This window comes from Dendropsophus ebraccatus, chromosome 5 (genome assembly GCF_027789765.1).
Source record: "Dendropsophus ebraccatus isolate aDenEbr1 chromosome 5, aDenEbr1.pat, whole genome shotgun sequence".
Classification (NCBI taxonomy): domain Eukaryota; kingdom Metazoa; phylum Chordata; class Amphibia; order Anura; family Hylidae; genus Dendropsophus; species Dendropsophus ebraccatus.
This window is the reverse complement of record NC_091458.1, coordinates 78933185-78945868: the sequence shown is the minus strand read 5'-3', so window position 1 is coordinate 78945868 and position 12684 is coordinate 78933185.

The window sequence follows — 12684 nt, the reverse complement described above, 5'->3', positions numbered from 1 at the left end:
ACGTATTTGCTGCGTGAATCAGTCTTAAAAATAAGCAGGCAAAACGCAGGTTGGCTTTATACGATTGTTCTGCATTAAAATACGCAATTGCGTATTTTTGAAGCGTGAAGCTTGTTGTTAGCAAAGCATCAGTTTTTAACAACCTGTGTGAAAAACGCTTGTAGCTTCATGCTTCAAAAATACGCAACTGCGTATTTTAATGCAGAACAATGATATAAAGCCAACCTGCGTTTTGCCTGCGTATTTTTAAGACTGATTCACGCAGTAAATACGTCAAGTGGGTTTGTACCCTTAAACTTCTCAGACTAATAAACTAGGTGTGCTAAAGAGGGGTCTGTGGAGCCTTAGTCTCAAAACACAGGAATAGCCAGATATCCCTCCAGGAGAGGAAAGCCTATTGCCAAGAGGGTGATTCCCAGTGGGGAGATCACCAAACCACCCTGATACATAACCCCTTAAGTCCCACTCGGTTGCGAGTATTGGAACACATAGGGAAACACCAGGGTGGCCCATTTTTTGCATTAAAGTCTAACTCTGTGGTGAGTATTGCGACATAACAACGGTTTACCAAGGCAGACATCCATCCACAGACGGCCGTTTCGGGTCAGTTCCCCTTGTCAGTGTGCAGTAGGATTCTGGCAAACAGGGGCAATAAAAAATAGACCAACAAAACACAGCAATCGCTGAGCTCAGGGAGACCAGCGACAGAAAATCAAATGGAGTCTTCATTGATACATCGCCCCCTATAAATTTAAAAATGCAAAAAAAGGGGTCTGTGGAGCCTCCCTGAAGGGATATCTGGCTATTCCTGTGTTTTGAGACTCAAAACTGAGGCTCCACAGACCCCTCTTTTGCATATTTAAATTTATAGGGGGGTATCAATGGAGACTCTTCAGTGAGTACTCCATATGATTTTTTGTCGCTGGTCTCCCCTAGCTCAGCGATTGCTGTTTTTGTTAATAAACTAGGTGACATACATGCATTTTGACCTAAACATGCCACCTTGGTATCACAGAATACAGAAATGTCAAAACTATTAAAACAAAATGTCACTGATCCCACACATTGAATATTGCAAATAGGAAAAAAAATACCAAACACCAGAATTGCCAATGATTGTCACCACAAAGTTGTAAAATAGCATTTGCTTTTCAATTTCAGTTGACATCATTTTTTTAGATCTCTAAATACATTGTAAGATAAAAGAAAAGTTGCCAATAAAAAGTAAATCCTGTCCGACAAAAAATAGGCTCACGTACAACTCTTTCTAAAGAAAAATAAAAACATTATGTTTCTTAGAAAGAAAGGAGTAAACAGACAAGCAAAAAAAAAACAAACTAAATTTGTATGGTTTGTAGAGGCATAGCGGGAAATTTATCAAGGGCTTTGCGCCTATTTTTAGGTGAATAATTGGATTTTTCTCCCAGTTTTGGTCTTAGTTCTATTTATGAACCAGTATAAGACAGGGGAATATTTTTTAGATGCAACTTTTTTTTAATCTGCCTTTTTTGAGTTTTTGCCCAAAAGTTTGCATAATCCTGGATTAGTGCCCAATTTATCATTTGCAACTTGCACAAACAGGTGCTGGCTTACGTCTGGTCAGTACCAGGTGAATATGTTTTTAATTTTTGCAACTTTTCACTTGGATAAATTTACTATGGCAGTGCTACATGATAATAAATCAGGGAATGCAGCAACAGACAGCACTTCAAATCAAAGGAGTATTTATTTCACCAGAGTGCGACAGTTCGGCTCGACAATAGCAGCCTTTCTCAAGCAGTGATACAATGCCAATGAATTTAGCCATATAAATACACACAAGTGTTGACATGGAGTGTAATAAGTGCTAGTGATTGATTAATTATCATATTTTGCAAAAACAATTTTAAAATCTGTGATCACACATAATAATCATAGTCAAATCAAATGTACATACTGTATGTGTAAAAAACCAAATGCAGTGAGAAAATTCATGTTACAGTGAATAAATCACAGGGCATATCTGTGTACAGCCCCAAACTATTCAATGAGTGACTGTACATAAAAATCAAGAAAACAGGTGCTAAACATAAGTACACATACCAATGAGCCCGCCCCTGGTTCATACTCTGTCCGGACCTTCCGTGTCTAAGCCAATGCGACAACGTCGGCCTCGGGTGACGTCACACACCACAGGAGCGCACGAGGACGCCATAGTGGTGTCCCTTGTGCAGACGGTACCTTGTGGAATCTCCATCTTTGCTGTTTTTGCGCTTGGGGTAGGTGACTCCCCCTATCACCTGGCTGTTTTGTAACACAGATGGCAGTTGAACAGACATAGATATGTTGCCCTCTGACTTGGAGACAGTGACTAATGATGCATGTATAATAGATTAAATAAATTGTATTTCCACTTTGCTATTTAAGGTTTTATACACCTTCATTATATGATTGGAACCACCTCTATTTGTTAATATGAGTTACTCTTAGATTACTCCTCTATTCCCTTGGTTTGATGCATAGTTTATATATATGGATCTCTACAGCCCCTTATTCAATATGTGCCCACACTTTAGTGACATTTTTCCCACTACCAAGATGGTGCAGTATGCTTCAATGCCTTGTGCACATGTGCGGTGGCGGCCCGGACTGGCGCTGTCGGCGCAGGCGCGCTCGGGATGTTGTGCCTCTGCACCCCCAATGGGCGTGTGGTGGCACGTCCTCGTGCGCTCCTGTGGCGTGTGACGTCACCTGCGGCCGACATCAATGCATTGACTTAGACACGGAAGGTCCGGACACAGTATGAACCAGGGGCGGGCTCATTGGTATGTGTTCTTACACTTATGTTTAGCACCTGTTTTCTTGATTTTTATGTACAGTCACTCACTGAATAGTTTGGGGCCGTACACAGATATGCCCTTTGATTTATTCACTGTAACATGAATTTTCTCACTGTATTTGGTTTTGTACACGTATGTACATTTGATTTGACTATAATTGTTATGTGTGATCACAGATTTTGAATTTTTTTTTTGCAAAATATGATAATTAATCAATCACTAGCACTTATTACACTCCATGTCAACACTTGTGTGTATTTATATGGCTGAATTCATTGGCATTGTATCACTGCTTGAAAAAGGCTGCTAATGTTGAGCCGAAACATCGCACTCTGGTGAAATAAACACTCCTTTGATTTGAAGTGTTGTCTGTTGCTGCATTCTCTGAATAGATACAAACCTGGGTCCGGTTTGGTGAGGCGAGCACTATATAATTATCTTCCCCTTTACCTGTGCTGCTGCCACTGCTGTATATGATAATAAATCAGTCACAAGATATTGGAACAAAATACACACCAATCCCCATTAGAATAGTTGCACACATTAGACTCCTTAGTAAATGTCCCTCATAGTCTCTAAGTGACTAAAGGAGATTGGTTTAAAATATTAGTCAGGTGGTACTGCTGACTAATATAATGTCTCCTGCGGCCAGATGTTAGCTGGGAATCAATAGAAGTTTTTTTTTTCTCGTTGGCATTTTTCTCTCTCCATTTTTGTTACTCTGTGGCAGTTTTTGCATAATGCAGCAGGCTGAGGGTTTTTTTTTTTTTTTTTTTTACAAACTGTGGTGTTTTTGCCCCCCCCCCCCCCCTACAAATACATAAAGAATAGGTGGTGCCGATTTCCAGCTATTTTCTGGTTGACTATATATTACCGGTACATGGTACCGGTGTTCTAAATGAATTTCCAGTGATAATTTGACATGTAGGTGTAATTTTCTTGTCTTGAAAATTGATTTGTGATCTGCCAGCATTATAGCATTCTTTTGGAGAAACAATACAGGTGATGTTTTATCAGAGAGTATTGATTATGCTGGGCGTGGAAAAAAACTTTTGAACTCCCTACTGGCCTAGATATCTGTTATGGAGTGCTGAGCCAAGAGAGAAGCTTAAGAACTAACAGATTTGATTAATAAATTGCAACTGATTTGCTGATCATCCCCTCGAAAACCTTTCAAACTAGTTTATATACGCATTAAAGCGACTCTGTACCCACAATCTGATCTCCCAAAACCACTTGTACCTTCAGATAGCTGCTTTTAATCCAAGATCTGTCCTGGGGTCTGTTTGGCAGGTGATGCAGTTATTGTCCTAAAAAACAACTTATAAACTTTCAGCCCTGTCTCAAATTGGCTTGGCCTAGAGTGAGTGTGCCCAAGGAAAAATACTGCCCAGGGCATTCCTAATGATGCGAATCGAGAGGAGGGAGGAGAGGAAAGGTGGTGCACACACACTTTAAGCCACGCATATTTGACACAAGGCTGCAAGTTTAAACGTTGTTTTTCAGGACAATAAGTACATCATCTGCCAAACGGAGCACAGGACAGATCTTGGATTAAAATCAGCTATCGGAAGGTACAAGCAGTTTGGGGGGGGGGGGGGAGGGGTCAAATTGTGGGTACAGAGTCACTTTAAGGACATAGGGGAAAAGATTTGTAGCTAATGACATCCTTTCTTAAAAAAAGGAAAATGCCTCCCACATAGCATTACAAGCACAGAGAATCGTGACCATTACATAAAAGGAATAACTAAGGACTTTCCATATCTTCAGTACAATTTTCTCATCCTGACTCACATTTGATAAGTGTATTAATTCTTATTTTCTATGCAGATTCCCACAAGACAAAGACCTTCTGGTTCATTACTACACAAGAAACTTTTTTTTCCCTCTAGACCTCCTAGGTTTCTATTAGGTATTAAAAAAAAATAAATAAATAAAACTTCTCTTCAATTTTAAAGGTTATGTAATGCTTTTGCTTCCTGGGTATGATAAACCCCTGCTTTTAAGCTTGTACTACAGAAATAAATAATATTGCTGTACATCAGTTCTGTGTTGTTCCCTATCAAAACTATTTCTAATTTCTTATTTATTCATAATCCATGGAAGCTATGAAATATGAATCTGCGCGGCAGGCTCGCAGACCTCCCAACGCCAGAAGAAGCCACTACAAGTCGACTGCGTAGATGTTTGAGGCTTGTGGCTAACACAGGAGAAAAGTATTAGACGCGGGGACCCACCAGACATCAGGGATTTAACTGAATGCTTTATACCTGATGTCCCTGGTGTCTAGTGAGATGGATCCCCCCGCAATGTGATCTCGGAGGGGATATCTGTTCTTCTACTCTTCAGCCCGTGCCGGGCCTCAGTGTTGCAATGACGCTAACCCCGGCTCGGCAATACATTGCTGTGATCTACAGTAGGCCAGAGCAATGTATCACTGATCTAATGGATCATTGCTGTCTGTATACACAGCATGGATCTCTATGAGAGATTAGTGCTGTGTATATAAAAGTCCCCCAGGGTGACTTCTAGTTGATTAATCTTATTAATGTAGTAAAGGACCGCCCAGTATAACACAAGGTTGACGCCACATCTTAGTGTGGTTAAGGGTTAAAGGAATTGAGATTCCCTAATATTTATGCCTTAATTAGGACACATGGTAGACAAGAAGAACCACCCTTTTCAATTCAATTCAATGCAGTGTTTTTATTAGTGTATTTTTCCTTGTATCTGACTAGGCAGACAATTTGAGACAGTGCATTTATGGGTGAGCATAAAGATAGGCAGCAGAAAGGGTCTGTGGCTCCACCAGACCCTTCTGCTTCCTACCTTCATGCAGTTTACAGAGATTGGGGTTAAATAAGATACAGGAGGAATGAAATGTTGCCCATGTATTGTTGCCAATGTATTGTCTCTAATACACTAATAAAAACCCTGTCTTTAATTGCATTGGAAAGAGTGTTGTGGTTCTTCTTGTCAACATATATTGGGGTTAAGGAACCTTTTCCCACAGAGCACCCCAGTTGATTCTGGAGAGCTGTTACTTATTCAGTTATTAATTATGACACAATCATCCAGACAAATATCAAACTCCTAAAATTTATCACAGACTTTTATTTTCACAAAAACCTCCAACACCACGAATCACGGATCAAGGGGCGCAGGTCCAGAAAGAAAAGATGAAAGTAACGTTTAAAATAAATTTAATGAGACTCAACGCGTTTCGGAACCGCACCGGTTCCTTTCTCAAGAGTCATAATGTTCTACAAAAAAGCACAGTACATATAAAGAAAGTGGACATGACATCAGAACAAGGGGGCGGAGGAGAGCAACCCCTTTTAGCAGGTGCATTATATCTATCATTACCAAGTAAAAGCCTCTACTTATAAAAATATACACACATCAGATATAAAAAAAAGGAAGTATATACATATATATAAATATGCACACATTAAAATTAAAATTAATTTATACTTTGGTATTCTCTATCGTTTCATTTAGACCACCTGGTGCTAGAGAACATATCCTAAAAATCCAATAGGATTCCCTATTAATCAGCTGTTTATATCTATTAGACGTAGATTATTTATATAGATGATTTATTTATGGTGTGGACAGGGACCAAAGAGGATGCGGTTTTATTTGTTCAATTTTTAAATCAAAACAATTGGGGCATTAATTTTACTCTTAATTATGGGGAAACTAGTTTAGAATTTTTTGACCTAATTATTAGTAAAGATATATTATCCAATAGTATTAAGACCTCTACATTTTTTTTAAAAAGCAGATGTTAACAGCTTTCTAGATTATACGAGCTGTCATCTCCCTAACTGGCTTAAAAATGTACCTTATGGACAATATCAACGTATCAGGAAAAGTTGTACCCTAGATACTGATTTTCAAGAACAGTCAAAAATCCTATACGATCGCTTTGTTAATAAGGGTTATCCTAAACGCCTGTTATCTAGTGCTTATAATAAAAATAAAGATGTAACACAAAAAAAGATTATTGATAAAATGTCTAATAAACAAAAAATTGTACAAAAATCTGATACTTATAATTTCAATACAGCACTAATTACAGAATATAATTGTGGTACGCAGGAAATTAAAAGAATATTAACTAAACATTGGAATATTGTTTTAAGTGACCCAGTTTTAAAACCTATTCTTCCTAGTCAACCTACGGTAATTTTTCGTAGGACTAAAACATTGCGCAGCCAACTTGTCCCTGGGAGGCTTTGCAATACTGTTGCCAGTACCAGCAACAAAGGACTAAAAACAAATACCATTGGCACTATACGAAGCAATGTAACTAGATGTCTGTGTTGTAATTGGATTTCCGATATTCCATCATCAATTTTTAAATCCTCAGTAACAAATGAAATATTTCATGTTTATAATACATATTCGTGTTTTTCACAATATGTGATTTATCTTTTAGAATGTCCTTGTCAGCTACAATATGTGGGCCGCACGGTTCAGACGGTGCGGTCCCGTATGAACAAACATCGTGCTAATATTAAGAATTCTTTTTTACTACATAGTTTATCTAGACACTATTTTCTTAAACACAATTCTGACCCTACTTCTCTAAGACTCACGATTCTGGAAGAAATTTCTGAATCTACGTCTAATAGATATAAATAGCTGATTAATAGGGAATCCTATTGGATTTTTAGGATATGTTCTCTAGCACCAGGTGGTCTAAATGAAACGATAGAGAATACCAAAGTATAAATTAATTTTAATTTTAATGTGTGCATATTTATATATATATGTATATACTTCCTTTTTTTATATCTGATGTGTATATTTTTATAAGTAGAGGTTTTTACTTGGTAATGATAGATATAATGCACCTGCTCAAAAGGGGTTGCTCTCCTCCGCCCCCTTGTTCTGATGTCATGTCCACTTTCTTTATATGTACTGTGCTTTTTTGTAGAACATTATGACTCTTGAGAAAGGAACCGGTGCGGTTCCGAAACGCGTTGAGTCTCATTAAATTTATTTTATACGTTACTTTCATCTTTTCTTTCTGGACCTGCGCCCCTTGATCCGTGATTCGTGGTGTTGGAGGTTTTTATGTATATCATTCCCTTGGGATAGCGGGAGTGGCTGCGGTCTTTTATACATGCCTTGATGAGTGTTGTGCCTCTATCTATAGCACAACCCCACCAGGTGAGGGTCTCCGTACACGCTGTTTCCTCCCTGTCTTTATACCTTTGATCCGCGCTATGGAGCGCTGTCCCCTTGTATTTTATTTTATTTTCACAAAGCATTTTAAGAACCAAGCTATTGTCAGGACTGTGCCTCAGCACTCCTTGGTTCGGGCTGTGCAGCAGAGAATACTGCTTGTTTCTATGCAGTGACCCAAACCCTGTCTGAACACAGGTGTATTTTAGTTTTTTTCAGCCCTACCCACCTTGCTTGCAATGCTTTTGGCAGCTTCAGGGTTAACCCTGCTGCTGTTCAGGTGATCTATGTTGAGGATCAGGAGCCGGTCCAATGAACCGCTGGACTGAATCCCTGATTCTCAATAAATAGTATTCAGCTCCAGCAATCCTTGCTGGCTATTAGCTGTCTGCTGCCTGCCTAGACCTTTCTGCCTGACCTATTGACTACCCGAATTCCTCTGATTTTGTACTTTTGCTGCTCCGAATTGTCCACTTGGAATTATTGTGTTTTTTTGTCTGTCTGTGTTTCATGTATCACCTATATCAGTGCAGGCATCGTCCTGATGGTTGTCCACAGCTGCCTAGGGCTGTCAGCTCACACACCATCCACTAAAAATAACAGCAGACTATCCCTAGACAACAAGAGTGTAACTGATAAACAAGCAAAGAAAAAAGCAGATAATGCCCATCAAAACAGCACATAACTGCAATACAATACAAGCACATAAACAAACCTAAAGTAATAATAAGTGACAGTGAAAAAAATGGCACAAAAATACTCAGTACATAAAAAAAAGATAATGCTGTGATTAAAGGAAAGGACAAAAACATCAAAAATAGGCAGTCTCGGGATGGGGTATATGGAACGCTATGCATTCTGTACACCTACTGGGTGTACACCTTCCTCAGGGGTCCATGTTGCACATGGAGGATGTACTAAATTACTTATAAGTAGTGAATTTGCCGAACATTCAGATTAGACTATTAGACTGAACGCAAATACTTGGCACTTGTTTCCAGGACTCCCTAGGGCTGCATCTAACTTCTCCAGCCACTTTGGGAGTTAAATGCCAATAATTCGAGTTCAAGTGTTTACAGAGTGCTACCGAACTCCAAACATATTGAACTTTATAACACTTTATGCTGGATGTGTAGGAAATGGATGTGTAAGAAAACTAAAAACATTTTTTTTTTCTTTGGGGGGGGGGAGTTGATAATATGCTTCTCAGTTTGATACATTGACATACTGTATGTAGGGATGAGCGAACCGAACCGCAATGAACCAGATTCGTTACGAACTTTGCAAAAAGTTCGGTTCGTCACCGAACCGGACTTTAAGAAAATTTGTAACGAATCTGGTTAAAATAACTAGAGATGAGCGAATAGTATTCGATCAAATAGCTATTCCATCGAATACTGCACTATTGAAAAGATTTGAGTTAGATCGAATATGTGATCGAATATTCGAATCTAAATTAACTTTATTGAAACAACTAAACAATTGTTTTGCTGTTTTAATAAAGTTTATGCTCCCTGCAAAAACTTTAATAGTTAATAATTATTTAATAAAGCAAATTTTCGTTATAAGAAAGCTATTTTCGTTGTTCAATAGCTTAATTAAACAAATCAATGCCATTGTAATTAAATATACTGTCAATAAAAAAATAATAATAAATAAATGTATATATTTATCTACTTATTTATTTACAGTATATTTAACCCTTAGACGACCCAGGGCGTATAGTTACGCCATGGAAGTCTGTCCCCAGATGACCTAGGGCGTAACTATACGTCCTGGGTGTTTCTCCGGCTATGACTGTACACTTAGACTAGGTTAGATCCCAGACCCTTCGTATTTCAGGTTAGATATCAGGTGACCTTTTTTTTTTTTTTTTTTTTAATTTAAAAAAAAAATATATATATATATTTTTTTTTTTTTGTCATGTGATTCATCACGTGACCGGAACAAGATGGCGCCGGGTCCATGCAGGGTCCGACGATCTGCGTCCTCCACACATGTCTGTGAGTACTGTTTAAGCCATACACCTGTTTATTATGTATTGATTTATAATACTGCCTATATATAGTAGCATTGGGGACAATAGCATTCATCCCTGAGGAAGTCCATGTGACGGAACGCGTGGGATGTTCTCTCCTACCCACTGAGAGATGGCCATAAGTGGTTGTATTGCACTTACCCCCTCTTCTTTGCACTTTGTTTGCACTTGCACTTTCTGATTACTTGCATTGTCATGATGTACTTATTTTTGTGATTCAGTGAGCTTTAGCACAGGGGATTCGAGATATTACCGCGTCTGGTTATTCTATATATTAATTTGTTTCAATACAGTTATTTATTCACATATTTATTCATATATTTATCTATATATTCATTTATTTATTTATTCATTCCTTGATGAAGAGTATGGCCATCATCTAAATATATTTTTCAGTGGTCTAGGTACCACCTGGCCGTATTGGGGCTGGTGGTTTGGTGGTATTTTTTAATTGTTTTTATGATTTTTTGTTTGTTCCCTGCATTTATGTATAATAAAATTTCTATCAATTTACATTATTTATGAGGTGCAGTCCAATTTCTTCAGTCTTTTTTTCTTGTGGCATTTCTCCGGCTATGAAGCGCTCCGGAGCGGAGCGCGCTTCACAGCAGGTGGGGGCCGGCTGCAATCAGCAACCGGGATCTCACTGGTAATGACACGCCGCAGCCATCGTGCTGCCGGGTGTCATCAACTCCTTAAACGCCGTGGCGCGACCGTGGCGTTTAAGTGTAAGTGACAGGGGGAGTCCCCTGTCACTTACCGATCGGGACCCCCGCAGTATGACTGCGGGGGTCCCGATCGTTAAAACGGACCTCCGGAGGTCTCTCACCTGCCTCCGCGTGGTCCGATTGGCGATCTGCTGCACAGGCAGGCTCAATGACCAGATCGCCGATAACACTGATCAATGCTATGCCTATGGCATAGCAATGATCAGTGTAAAAATCAAAGTACTGTATGTAAAATTCCACTAACACACTACCCCAAAACCCCTCCCCCAATAAAAGCTGAAATCACCCCCCTTTCCCATTATATAAATATAACATATAAAAATAAATAAACAAATAAACATATAATATACCGTAGCGTGCGTAATTGTCCAATCTATTAAAATATAACAAGCGTCATTGCGAACGGTGAACGGCGTACACGAAAAGAGGGAAAAGAGGGAAAAAAGTGCGCAGATTACCGATTTAATGTTAAAAAATGTTTAAAAAATTTAATAAAAAGTGATCAAAACGTCCGATCTTCACAAAAATGGTATTAATAAAAACTAGAGATCATGGTGGAAAAAAATGACACCCCATACAGCCCCATAGGTGAAAAAAAAAACCTCTATAAGCGTCACAATAGGGCTATTTTATTTATAATTAATTGCCAAAAAAAAAAGGATTTCATTTAAAAATATATATATAACATTAGAGAATCTGCGTAAACCTGCATGTGGTTGTGTTCGGGCTGACCTATAGAATAATTGTATCATGTCGCTTATACCATATAGTGCATTACGTAGACACAGGAACCCTCCAAACGTTACTATATTGCATTCCTTTTTACGATTTCACCAATTTATATCTTCATAGATAATATATTTGGGATTCCGTCATACATGTTATGGTAAAATGAAAGATGCCATTACACAGTACAACTATTCCTGTAAAAAACAAGCACTTACATGGCTTGTAGATAGATAACTGAAAGTGCTAGAGCTCTTAGAAGGGGAGGAGGGAAAAATGAAAACTCTAAGATCAAAATTTGCGCGGTCCACTGGGTCATTTTGGGCCTAGTCCTCAAAGGGTTAATTGCAAAAGCATGTATTCGTTTTAATTATGCTATTTTAGGCTGGGTTCACAGTACGTATATTTCAATCAGTATTGTGGTCCTCATATTGCAACCAAAACCAGGAGTGGATTAAAAAGACAGAAAGGCTCTGTTAACACAATGTTGAAATTGAGTGGATGGCAGCGATATAACAGTAAATAACTGCCATTATTTCAATAAAACAGCCGTTGTTTTAAAATACCAGCAAATATTTGCCATTAAATGATGGCCATCCACTCAATTTCAACATTGTGTGAACAGAGCCTTTCTGTGTATTCAATCCACTCCTGGTTTTGGTAGCAATATGAGGACCACAATACTGATTGAAATATACGTACTGTGAACCCAGCCTTAAAATAAAAATGTGCTTTATTAATTAAATATTAACTATTACAGGAAGCTGTATTAATGCCGGCAATTACTATTGCCGGTAATACAGCTCAATGTAATACTTAATTAATACTTCACTTTAATTAAAACACCAAATAATTCTTCTAATTATGCTATTTTTTTTTTATCACAGTAGTAACAGCTGAGCGGACATATAAAGAGCTGGAGCCAGCACACTAAGCTCAGTGTGTTGGGGACCGGCGAAGAGACAAGACCTGGGAGGGTGAGTAGAAAGCTCTCCCCCCTCCCCTGCACTGCACCTATGCCAGCAAGGAAGGGGTTAAGTGACAACCTAACCCCTTCCTTGCTGGTATGAGTGAAGTCTAATGTCAGTCTGGCCCCCAAGGGGTTAAGTCGGGACCCTTACTTAATCACCTGGGGACCAGATTGTTCAGTATGGCACCCAAAGGGTAAAGGGGGATG